This window comes from Pinus tabuliformis, chromosome 8, assembly GCF_031772625.1.
Source record: "Pinus tabuliformis cultivar Carrire ecotype Pingquan chromosome 8, CPIR1, whole genome shotgun sequence".
Lineage (NCBI taxonomy): Eukaryota > Viridiplantae > Streptophyta > Pinopsida > Pinales > Pinaceae > Pinus > Pinus tabuliformis.
This window is the reverse complement of record NC_142294.1, coordinates 1,009,208,567-1,009,222,497: the sequence shown is the minus strand read 5'-3', so window position 1 is coordinate 1,009,222,497 and position 13,931 is coordinate 1,009,208,567.

The window sequence follows — 13,931 nt, the reverse complement described above, 5'->3', positions numbered from 1 at the left end:
CATATTAATCATCGAAATGTGAACTTGTAAAGTGTTTTTTTTAAAGACGAATGCACGCAATATGTTATTTTGTAGAAAGCGGAAAATCTATGGAATTTTATCTGAGTTTCATAGAAATTACCTGTAAAATAAAGCAACTATTGTGAAATTGAATGCAAAGTATGCTTAATGAAAGCGAATCAAAAGGGGCTAGACACAACTATCAAACTAGAGGTGGCAAGAAAGACTTTGATGCTAGTATGGATTCCTCTTGTTGCTTGCACTTGGTGTAAACATTGCCTTGCATGTGGGAGCAGCGATTGAAGGAAAATGGTGGAGAGATGCAAAGATTAGCCAATGTTTGAACTTTGGAGATAGAAGTGAATGTTAAGCCTTGTCGATCTATGTTGCCAATGTCCACTGTCACCTTTTGTAATGTCATTCCTTGCGATTTATGTATTGTCAAACCCCATGCCATTCGAAGGGGAATTTTCCTATGAAACCCTCGCGTTATTGGGGCAAGTGGAGCATAAGATTGGTTGAAGGCGTCCCATGGCAGACCTTTGTATTGGAAGAAGTCAACAACAACAAATGATGGTAATTGAGGGGGTTTTGATCCAGCTACATAGAAAATGGAAATTACTTTTCCAAGTGCTCTGTTTACAATATCTACTTCAACCCATGAGTCACATGTGAGGAAAACTTATTGTTCATTGCAAGTAAGAACTTTTGCATCCAATTGTTCAGCTTCTTCATGTGCATCAGTAGGATGGTGGTTCCTTTTCTCTGTGTAGCAGCGTGCAATTGGCATATTCAATTTTTTGAGCATTTGTTTGTTATGCAATTCGACAGCTAGGTTGGTTGGATATAGGTGGATTGCATTGTCAAATTCCTACTACTCATCCTTTGACAAAAAGGTATTTTTCCTTGATATGAGAAGGTTCCAGTCTTTGATTGTTGGTGTTTCATTTCTGAGATTCGTGAGCAATTGTTGGAATGCAATTTGAAGAGGGTTCATCCCTTGTTGACGAAAGATGGTAGATAGTGTGATGACCGTGTCAAAGCTGTGCCATAGGGCATTTCCACGTGATGTGCCGACATAAATGGGGATGTCCTTCATAGGAGGTCGTTTCCCAAGATCACCAACAAGTATGATAGATCAATTTCCAAAAGCCACATTCTGATACGAAAGAAATACCTCCCTTAAGTGATCATCTATTTGTGAAAGAAGTTTAGGTCCAATAAAGCTCATTTCAACAATTAAAATGTATTTGACGTGACAAAGTTTTTCTTGGAGATGCAGAAGTGGTTGGCCCTCAAGCGTATGTATTGACACTAAAGGAATGAAAAGGGAAGAACGGATTGTAAGCATCTTTATGTTAAACGTTACAACAAATATTGGAGCAAGTAGGAGAAATGGACTTGAATTGGGAAGAGATTCAGCAAGAAATGTATCTTTTAGGAAATCGATTAAATGAGACTTCCTCATGCCAGTGGTGCCTTGGATGAGCATTCTAAGTGGAGGAATGGAGGAAGTGGTCCTAAACTGGGTGAGGACAATGGTGAAAGCAACTTGTTGGGTGGGCGATAGTGAGGTGAGTAAGCAGGGAACTGGAGACAAGGTAGAATGGATTTGGGCGAATGGGCGAATAAAGTCTATGAAACGTATGGTTGTCTCTTGCAAAGGGAGAGGGATCATAGTATGGGCCTAATTGTGGTTATAATCAAATTCGTGATGTCCAAGCATGTCAATATCATCTATTTCCATGGTGTTTATAGGGTGTAGCTGAGAAAGGAATTGCCATTCATCGATGTCTATGGATTAAGGGGGGTTTGACATATCATTAGTGGAGGTGTCATCAGAGCAAGGGGAAAGGGGGGTTTCAAGGGCTCGATGAACATGCCATGCAACATACACATATATTTTTCGTTCCGAGTGTGAAATGATTGTTTCTTTAGTGGAGCATATGTCTTATGGGAGTGTGCGAAAAGGGAAGTATAGAAGTAGTTCACCCCAACAGAAAGAAGCGTAGGATGCATCAGCAAGACAAGAGATCGAGGAATAGGAAGGGAGGACATGAACAATCTTGCAAGCATTTATTTGTTTCCATTGGTTACGTTTTTGGCGAGCAAAAAAGGACCAGGAACATGCAACTTCAAGAAGAGTTAGTGTTTCAAGCGAAGCGAGTCTATTCATGTAAGGTTGGTGTTGGGAAGGGGAAACCTAGACCATGAGAAACACATCGAAAAATAGTTTGAGTAACATTGATGGAAACAAATGAGCGGCTACAAAGTGAAAGGGGAAGTTTTTGTAGCATGTGGCATGTTTCATGTGCGCCAACAGCACTAACAACAGGTGTTTTGGGGTGGACATCCTCGGAGACACGTGACAACATTTGCCGATAACTTTATAATTGTGTTTCTAGTTTCGAAGCATATTTCGCGATGTAGCGTAGAATAACATGTTCAGACAAAACGGACTGGCAATTGATGTTTTCTCTCCAGATGTATAGCATGTCAGAGTTGTGTACATTTAACCTGTCATCATTACAAGCAGGGACATATTTATTTCGTCCACTATCATCAATGATCACAGAGGAGGTGGGATTCAAATCCCATGGAACTCCATAGCGGCAAACAAGAGTAGGACATTTTTTGCGAAGACATGAAGATGGGTGGCTTTTTGTATGTCGTTGAATGCAATTAAGAATATTATTGTAGTCCTGGGGGCGAGAGGATGCAAATATCAGTGGCAATGAGAGGATGCATGGGTCATTCTTTGTAGATGTGTACATAAGGTCCACGTTGTTCAAGAGCGCAAGGATTCTAAGCAGAAATGTGTTCATAAAAAAAACACCTACCTCTATCCATCGCGACTTGGTCATCCCAATCGAGGTTGTCCATATCAAGTGTGTTTTCGAGCCAAAGGAACCCATGTATGTGTGTGGAGCCCCTGTATTGCCACTCATGCCTTCAAATATGAAAAAAGAAATTTTGTGAGGCACCTGCACATCGAGACAAAGAACCAAAAAGGAGAAGGATGGTCAGGGAAATACCTGCACCAGAATTCCTTTACATGTAAACCATTTTGCAAGACCTCTTCGAGGAAGATTGTGAATTTACAATGAATGTATTGCACTGCAAGATGTGGATTGTTGATTATATTCTTGAATTTCCATCGATACATCTCGGATGAATCCTGGGGAGGGTCTGTCAGGCATGACCATGTGCATGCCATGCCATTTGGTGTCATTTGCACTTAGGGTGAAGAAGAGAGTAGGGCTACCTATTTGTATAATCATATTAGTGAGTTCACCTCTGAATTTGTTCTAGAATGAGCGTGTCCCTCTAAGGCCTGATCTGAAGTGCATAATAATGAAGCATGGTATCAGGCATGCCATGAAGGCATGCACGAAGGTTTGCAATGGTCATTGGAAATCCCTATTCAAGGTTTATCTTCACGAAAATAGCAGCACTTGCTTGACTACGACGCTGCAACATATGTATGTACAAGTAATACCATAATCTTGGAAGCTTGCCAGAACGGTTATCATAGTATTGTATGAGGTGAACATCATATTCTTGCATTTCAACTTTTCTAAGACATGGCTGACTAATAATAGCAACTCCTGTGGGGAAGAGTGTGGGAAACACCATAGCAAGGAGGCCTTTATGGTATATTCATTGATAACCGAGGGTGAAACAAAGGGCTGCGAAAGTGAAGTAGTGGAATTAGGATGGGGAGACTACAGGAAGTTGCGTATTTCTTCAATCTTAGCATGGAAATTAGGGAGTGTTGATGTAAAAGAGGATGGTTGGAGGTTTTTTGGAGTGGGGTGTGCATGAATGTTATCATTGAAAGTAGGGAAGTCATGTCGTGCTTCAGGAGAGGAGGGGGAGATGCGACGAATGACAGAAGACATATCGGTAGGGTGATTCAGCAAGGAAAATATTGCAGCTTGGTCCAGTTGGACATCCTTGCATTAGGGATCATGGGCTAGTTTGTACTTTAAAGCCCCAAGAACACGTGTCCTGCTAACAATGAAATCACATGTTTTGTGGTCACAACCATGCCTACTAACAACGACGATGTCCAATTCGGAAGCCAAGCGCAGTAAAATGTTGGCGACGACAGTGATGTCTTGTGGGAAACAAGTAGTATGACCAATGTATTTGTATTTTCCACCTTGTGCATGGGTGACTTGCAGTATTGGGCTAACATGTGATATAAGCATTTCTTCATATTTATGTTAGATCATAAAAGACAAGCGGTTGGTTTTCAGGATCCATGTTGTTTGCAAGGCAGAAGCGATGGGTGGATTTTGTAGTTGCACACCGAGAGCAATAGAGGTTACCATGTAAGAATTGTGTTTTCATATTTGGGTATGATTATTTGCATATGGAGCAGATATGCAAGGAAGAGAGGTCATCTATCCTTTCATGAAATCATTGGTGTGCATGCTTAAGGCCAGGGTTGACCAAAATATGGGGATGGGAGGGTGAAGGAGGATGAGTCGATGGTGGGGTGTGTGAGGTACATGGGTAAGAAGTGGCAGTGAATGGAGGAAGTTGAAGGGTTGGTACAGTCAAATCAGGGAATGTTGAAGGAGATGGGTTTGCAAGTGAAGCTTTGGGATGTTGGGGAAGAGAAACATTAGACGAGGGTATAACTGGAAAGGTTTGGTTGTTTAAATTATATTTATATTTGAGGTGTCTTTGTTTGTTGGACTTGTCTTTATTTTGTACATAAAGGAGTCTCTTCTTAGAATTTCTTAAGTGGTTTGCAGAAGATGTTGGCATGTCCATCCTGATACAAACATGGGGAGACAAGTTCAAGTGATTATAGGAGACCACAAAGAGTTGTCTTAAGTGCAAAGATCGAGTACATAGCCCGAAAAAGCAATAAATTCATTAGTGGGTATATTTTTGAAGTAGTGCCTTCTAGCTTATAAAGTAGATGTGTCTTTTGACAAAGTAGCTGAATTATACTCGCCAGAGAGGCCTTTTTTATAATAGAGTTTATGGTTCTTTGATATTATGTACTAATGTCATGTGATTCAAATTTTGTTGTTGGAACTCTGTCAAAGCTATCTTTGTAGCGTAGAACAAGATTAGAATCAAACTTATTTCAGCGAAGTATTTTGGTGGCGATGGATAACTATTTATCATTCATTTACCAAGTATATTTAAGGTAACCAAACGACAACCCTTTGTAAGAATCAAGTGTTTGTATTTAGGTGCACAAAGAATAATATAAAAGGATGTAAATATTATATTTTGTTTAGAAGGAAGAAAAAAAACATATATACTATATGTAAAAGTAAAATATGGAGAAATATACAAAGGTGGAAGCTGCAACATGTATCATAGGTGTATATACATAAAGAAGAGAAGTAAAATGATGAAGTGAATAAAAATAAGGGGGTGAGAAGCGATGAAATGACAATGAACGGAAAATCATATAGAAGTTATTGTTTACACTTCACGGTGGCATGGGGAAAATAAATCAAATTTCAAAGACGCCGAACAACTGGAGCAGTAGACATTTTTTTGATTTCCTGGAGGAGAACGGAACATGCAGAACTATAGGTGATTTCCTCTGAATTGATTAGTACAAACTTCAAACGGTCCACACCATTGAAGATATATGTTTTCACACACAATGTGAAGAGGAAAGGACGACATGAAACCCTTGCACGAAGCTCGTGGATAGCACCAGGATTACTGGAGAGTATGAAAACATCTTTTGCTTGGAAACCTATGAGTTTAGTTGTAGCATTATCAAATGCGATGACATTTTCCAGTGTGCCTATGCGGTCATGCATTTCAAGTTTTAGCACATACCAATAGTCACATTTCAAGAAGGCCCCACCACATTTTGTGTAGTGCCACATTCCGTTTGAGTGGTTGACAACATTTTTCATGCATTGCATGCCATCAAATGAGAGAGGGCATGCAAGGAAGTAAAAATCTTGAATGTCAATAGAGGTGATGGTTCCACGAACAGAGAACCATGTTGGTTTTCCGCCATGATGCGAGTCTATGAGGTCGACAATTGTATGTGTGGGTAGCCCCACTTGGAAGTTCCTGAGAATTTTCTACTTAACAATCGTGAAGAGGCCAAGTGGTCTCATTGATGAAACCATGATTGGAGTTGTTCAGTCTCTAGAATGGCGGGATATAGAACGAAGTTAGTGGTCGAGATATTCCCAACAGTTCTTCCATTAAATTCGGCTATGCGAGCCCCCTTGATTGCAAGCATGGTCAAAGCACCAGAAAAGGCGAGTTCAACAAGTTGCTTACCCAAGGTGTGGCAATTCTCCCCCCATAGAGTGATGTCAATACTATAACCAAATATGTCTTCTAGGCTGACAATTTCCCTAGGTGTTTTAGAGCCATCTCTTCAACGAATGGTGGAAGTTGGAGAAGTGGACCTGACAATACCAATGATGTCGACAATTAAGCTGAGGTTTGTTTGATCTGATTTCATCTATAGATTAAAATGGAAACAGTGGAAAGGAATTGTCGAAACATAATCTAAGGAAGGTTCAATAGTGGAAGTTGCGGAGAGGTAGACTTCCCATTTTCTATCCAAATGGTTATAATTTGTGTTTGTTGGTTTCGTAGTTCCATTTGAAACCATGTAAAGATTTCCAATTTGGACAAGGTCATGCAAGGAATCTGCGAGATCACCGAAGGCAGAGAGATGAATTATATCATTGGCAGAATCAACGAGGTCAAATCCAAAGACCTTTCAGGACCATCGAGCATTGTTGTAGGAGCAAACAGATGTTTTTCCAAGCACCCTACCCTGGATCGACCATTGTTTACATTAGGGTCTTAGTGCCATGAATAGAATGGAAGCAGGGAGAGCAGAGGACAATTGAGTTGATGATGACGGAGAATACTCTGTCGAAGCAGCAGTAGATGACGCAGGGGCATGTGACATTGAAGAGGTTAGTTGGTATGTCAACGTTTGAACAATTTGAAGGAGGTCGACACCCCCAATAAAAGTTGCATGACGTTCGAGAAATTCCAGTTAAATAATTTGCAAACTCCTGAAAAGAAGGAAACAAAGAGAAAAGCAACATGGCATTAGTCAGGTGAGAGTGGCAGAGAGAGGGAAGGAGTAGGAAAACATCAAGAATATGGTGAAGAGTGAACATATGCATAGTTTTGCAAAAAAGTGCAACTAAATTCTTTGAGAATGATAATTAAGCCCAACTGGAGGGCACCTGTTACACAACATTTTGTCACTATCCCTCTACTCCCCGTTCCTTGATCCTGGTGGACCTCTACAGTGAACCCCGCATGCTTTGCCTTCATGGAGAAACTCCCATTATGTCCCTCTTCATGAGCATATCATTTCCCTTTTGTACCATTTCCCCTGAAACTTCTGTTTTACACAATTTACAAGACCAACGCTAATGACCTTTGTCTCCCCCACGCCAATGTGCAGAGATTAGAACTATTCCTTGTGCCGATCTGTGCAACTGAGCTGTGTTCCAGTCGCATTGGTCCTGTTATGGAAAGTTTTTTAAATTAAAGTTGAAGCTTCCATCTCTAGAATCTTTGTAATAGAAGTCTGGTAAATGGTTTGGCCGGATGGGGTCGAGGATGACAGTTTGGGCTCCTTTCCCTTATAATTATGGAACTACCTCAAGGGATAAGTCCTTCTCCCATGAGAAGAGGATCCATCTCCCATCCATCTTTCCTATATAAACCTTCCTTCTTCCCAAGCACAGACTAGTGTGAAAAATCAGAGTTAGAGTTTTGGCTGAGTGTGAATATACTAGACAGGCAAGCTATTACTAGTTGTAGCCATCTAGTTGTGTGAGGGAGAAGTGTGTTTGGTTTGGAGTGAAGCCTAAAGGGAAGAGTCTTTAAACTATTGTTGTTTGAATCCATCATGAAGTTCTAGCAAAAGTTGTGGGAACCTGGTCTTGTCAGAGGAAGACTATGACGTCAAGATGAATGGTTGTAATCCCTCTTTGAATATTAATATATGCAACTATCGATTGATTTCCTACATGTTTTGTAATATTACATATTTGTGTCTTGATGCTTCTTGACTCATTAAGTAAGTTGAATTGCAATTTGTCTATTATTATGTTTGTGTGTTGTTGTTATTTACTTGTTTTAGGAGTTTGAAGAAGGAAGCAAGGGATTACTGAAGCGAGCAAGCGAGAACATCATCAAACAGGATGAGAGACCAAGAGGTAGGCCCTCTTGATTGATTCTAACCTAAGGAAATCTTCCATAGAATGTATCTATTGTAGCTAGACCCATTATTGGGCTAGAGGAATTCGTTCGTGTCTGCACTTATAATTTTACTTCACCACAAATTGGTGACTCTGCTGAGGAGAACCTATCCTTTTGTTTGTTTTGGATTTCATGATTTCGTGAGAACTTTTCTATTTTCACATTTTACCTTTTGTTATGTTGCTTTTCTCCTACTTACTGGCCTAAGTCTAAAATCCATAGTAGCAGATCTAGTTCCTGTTTTGAATTTTTTTTTATTTTTCCTTAGTTCCCTCAGACTGCGCGTTTAATCGGTTGATAGTCACGCCGATTAGCACAAATTGCAGAGGAACAGTCACGATGACCCGCCTCTAGCGCTTGTTGTCAATTAGGTAGTTGCGCCAATCCTTGTAAGTGAATATTAGGGATAGACCCCAATCTTAGCCAGTGTGTTCTACTCTTGTGTTTTTGACCCTGTGAGCCTTTTGATTGTTTTCTCCCTGATTAGAGAACTACTTTTCATTTGGTTTTTGCTTTCTTGTAGGTTTGTCATCCTGTTATTTTATTGATTGAGCCATTGAGTGGCCAGCAACATTAGGACATTTAGCTAGTCATCCATTCGGTAGCTTAAGGACCCATCGAGTCCGGCTGTAGGTGTGTCTACTCCCTGCATTTGTTTTTGGTCTTCTCTACAATTTTGACCTCTTTTTGCACAAGTTTGAAAAAGTTTTGTTTACTAGTTTGAATGTCTTTTTTCGGCAAAGATTACATTATCGGTCTTGTGTTTGGTAAAGTCGGTGTTTCATTGAACTGAATGAACTTCTCTTTTCATGTTTTCATATGCTTGAAGAGCTCATCGTCTCGAAAACTTTTTCATTGAAATATTGTATGCGAAAAGTTTGTTTCATTGTTTCATGAGAAAGTGTAAAATTATAGCTTGTTGCGTCATTATGATTCACATCTCTTAAAAACTAGAATTGCATCAACATTTGAAAAGGAAGAGAAATTTTTTTCATTTCGAAAGGACTAATAGATAAGTGCTTGTCTGGAAATTAGGAATTGGAATGCATTTTTCATTAGTTTATTTTTTTTGAAAAAGTGTAGTGAAAGATCATTTCGTTTTCGACTGCTTGATTGTTTGCATTTGATTGAGTAGTTTCTACCCTCTCTAATGTAGGCATTTCATTGAATTGAAAGGGTCTTGTCCCATTTAGTTGCATTTTAGGTTTTTCGAGTATCATCTCTAAGACCTAAAAATTGAAACTTAACTCAAGATCAACTCTAAAATGAATTCAAGTAACCTAAAGCACATTTGACATTAACGATCACATCTAGAAGGTTTAGGCTAGAGACGCGTTCCAGCATTAGACAACGCTAACACAGATTTGTGCTCCCCATACCGTCGCGTATATAACACGAGACCCAACTAGGCTGCAATCCTTTTATCCTTAGGAAGCCGAGTCGGCCTCCTTGCAAATGAGATACACCAAACACAACATTCAGGGAGATTGCCTACTCGTACTTCTTGGTCCACCAGGAGGTATTCTGCAGTTCACGGTTACCTGGTAATCCTGCTTACCTAGATCATCTAGAGTAGTCATCTGATCTTTTTGACTCATTAAACTTAAAATATCATCTGGGCACTTGTCCTTTCGAGATTGTTTCCAATCGAAAGTGATAGAGTCATATTTATTTCTTTCTCAACTCTTAAAAAATGAAAGAACATAAGTATGTTATGCATCTTAAATAATTGATGGCCCACGATCCAAAACATCCTGTTACATTTTTTACCAAATCGTGAGTTCCCTTAAAAGGACATTTTAAAGCCTTGAAGTTATTTGTTCTGTCGACTAAGACAAGGTCATCGTGGCTGAACCATCGAGTTCACCCATTTCCTATTCCTCTCCTTCATCTGAAAGATTGTCTGAGGAGCTGCTTCTTGAGTTATCAGAGCCATTTGAGGACAAAAATGTTGAACTCGCAATTGTTTTGAGTGTTCAACCATTATCATCTCGTCCTCCGCCTACTTCCGATTCACGATCATCTGCGGATCTTGACCCGAAATCTCCGGATAATCCCGTTCAAACTACAGAGAACTCGCTGACCATTGACGATCAGCTTGGACTGGTTATTTATCCTCTGAACCCTCTATTTGACGTTATTAAGATATCACCATAGCTCCCTTACATTCCGTACGATCAACCGGGTGTTCCTTTGGAACTATCCCCTGGTACACGTTCGGTTGTTTATCGTCGTTTGTTTCCAGACATGGAACCTGAAGGCGGTGCTCCAGTCACTTCTCCGGATGAGTCTGAAGTCTCAACTCCACACACTGTTGAGGGGGAAGAATTGTGGTTGCAGTTCCCTCCTGAGGGTTTCCCTTATTTAGAAGGTATTCGGCTAGCTTACCACTCAGTTATGTGTCTTTGCGACACTTAGTTTCAGGCACACCTAGTGCCTCATTATTCTACCATAATTATGTTTGGGTGTCAAGCTTCAAGGCTACGTCAAGTCCATTCGTCACGAACACGACTTCTTAACTATTTGTTACTTCAGTCCCAGTGAAACCCACCATCATGAACACTCTTGTATCATCGATCCCAGTTACGCGTCAATCTCAACCAATGGTTTCAAAGATTGTCTCTGCCAATTCTTTTGTCCCGTTAGTCAGTGGCCATATTGTTTCATCGCCTAGGGGGAAAAACCTGAATGTCTTTATGGTGTCAAGTGCCACTAATGTGAGTGGCTCACATGCTTGGTATAAACCAACCCTCTTCTAGTATTACTTACAACCCCATTGACCCTACTGGATCAAGCAATGTCCAGTACCAACAGGTCCAGAATCCTGGTAATCCGTCTGGATCAAGCAATGTTTAAAATCAGCAGCCCTATGGGGCTCAGGTCCAATACCAAAATCCTTATGTTCCATATGGTTCTCAAGGGTTGGTGAATCAACCTTACACCCTCCAACCTAGGCAGTACATCCAGCCTGGCTACCGCCAAATTCAGATTGGTAATTTCCCAGGCACTGTTCAAGTACACTTGCAATAGTAAGGACAGCTTTTGCACCAACCAGGGCAGCCTTTGTTACCGCAAGAGAAACCTTTGTTGCAACAAGGGCTTTCCATGCAAGGTCACCTACAACAAGCGCAAGGTCAGTCCTTCAACAATTGCAGTAAGGCACGCATCAGTAGATGCAATATGCTCTGCATACCTCTCAACCCATACCCTCGCAAGGCAAACTGTTATGAAACCAGCTCAAGAAAAGATATAAAAGATAGATCAACGCCTTAGAATTCAGCCTCTTCGAGGGGGAAACCTCCTTTACATTACATAAATGAACAATTCTTCGATGATACAAATGAAAAGACCTCCTTTCTATATATAGGAGTCTAAGGGGTTATAACATAATCAGAGCCGACATAACAATAATAATGTAAGGGCACAATAATAACAATAGTGGGCTTCTATGTGGCACAATAGTAACAATATGGGCACTACATGGGTACATAAATATAATAAGTGGGTTATACTAACAACAATAGGGGGTTACACTAGTAGTATAGGGGCCTAACATGCCCCTCTCCTTCAAAAAGCGTTGTCCTCAACGCTTGAGTAGTTCTTGATGCTTCTGTATAAAATTCTTGTCCTCCCATGTGGAATATTCAGCGGGTAAGTTCTTCCACTTGATGAAATACTCTGAAATTGATCGATTTCGTAGCTGTCGGGTTCTTGTTTCTGTGACTGCTCCAGGTTCCAATATGGTTTTTCCTTCCTCTCCAATTTCTGACAATATTGCGTGAATTGGGATCTTTTGCAACTTTTGAATAAGTGGCCATACTTCTTCATCCTTCTTCCATTCATCCCTTGCTTCGTTTATCCAATTTGGTTGGATAATATAAATAGCAAAAAACAATGCTTCCACATCCTCATCCTTGAAGAGTATTCTCATTCGGTAATGTCGCCATTTTTTAAGTGCATGTAGTATTGCCAACATTTCCTTCTCATAAATAGCTTGCTTGAGATGTAGCAGTAAAAATACCCAATCACCTACATCAAAACATTTTTCACTACGATGTTGATCTACCTGTTGTTTCGTTTGATTTTGCACCGAAGTGGCGTTATCCTTTAAAAGTTGGAGAACTTGCTGTTGATGCTCGATTTGATCTTTCTTTGCTTGAACCTTTTTCTTCTTGATATGTCCTTCTATCTTTTGAGGAGTGGTAATTTCTTCCCGTCCTTTACAAGATATGGTCGGATTCATTTCTTGATGCTCAATGTGATCTTTCACTTCTTGAACATTTTTCTTCTTGATGTGTCCTTCTATCTTGATAGTTTGAGGAGTGGTAATTTCGTCCATTGAATTACAAGATATGGTTGGATTCATTTCTTCTTTCTCGATGTGATCTTTCACTACTTGCACCTTTTTCTTCTTGATATGTCCTTCTATCTTGAGAGTTTGAGGAGTGGTAATTCTTTCCAATGCTTTACAAGATATGGTCTGATTCATTTCTTCTTTCTCTGGGGTGGTGTCCTGGCATATATCCTCTTCTTTTGATGTTTCTTGATCCTTTTCTTCCTCCTCTTCATATTCTATGTAAAATAATTTCTTCTCAACACACCTATGACCTTTAGTGCATTTGCTATCACAATTTTAACAAAGCCCTTTTTCTCTTTTTTCTTCCAATTGTTGTGGTGTAACCCTTGTAGATTTTGGAAGGTTGGGAGAAACAACACTTCCATCTTTATAGTTGTGAGGGGTATGCTTCCTGGTTTCCATAATTTTTCTTTCCATTATGTCACAAAGCCCTTTTACTCTTTCCAATTGTTGTGGTGTTTCTCTAAAGAAGGTGTTGCTCTTTGTATCCTCATAATGTGCTATCATTTCCTCCATGAAAATTGACCACGTAACAAGTTTTTTACGAGAACAAAGCCCTTCATACCATAAAAATTGATCTGGTTCTAAATATGAAGATGCAATGCATACCTTTTGTAACAATTGTACACCATGTAGATCAAAATATTGCTCCATTTGAAGTATCCAATTTACCGGATCCTTGCCATCAAACTTCCTCATCTTGCTTTTTCTTTATTTTAGGAGCTCGACCTTGAAACGACTGTAACTCTACACTTTTCAATCACCTAGTTCTGAATTTGTGATCTGCAGTAGCCCTCTGTGTCCTCTTTCCAATGCCACAAGTCTGACCCAAATTGGATTCTCCAAGGAAGAGTTATGCGAAATCTCCCACAGTGACTTGATTATAGACTAGTTCAGTAGAGCGAACTTGTACGACGTGACATGAGTCACTGTTTCGACCTTTGGATCTGAAAAACACCCACAAGAAACTACAGTCCGTCCTCTTTCTGTACCTTTTTACGAAACTTCAATCCGATCCCCAGAGAGAAAGTTATGACGATTTTCCCCAAGTCACTTGTTTTGAATGTAATTCAGGAGTCTGCAAAAAGACCAACTTCCTCAGATCATATCTCCGCAAATATAACGCGAAAAGCTCTGAAATTCAGACCCAAGGTTCAGCACGATTTCTTCTCAAATGGGTTTTTTTTGCGACTTTTGAAACGTCACAGAAAAAAAGTTATAGTGAAAACGCCACGATGACCTGTTTGGAGCAGCGAAACCCTAGAATCCAAAGCTCTGATACCAAATGTTATGAAACCAGCTCAAGAAAAGATAGAAAAGATAGGTCAACGCC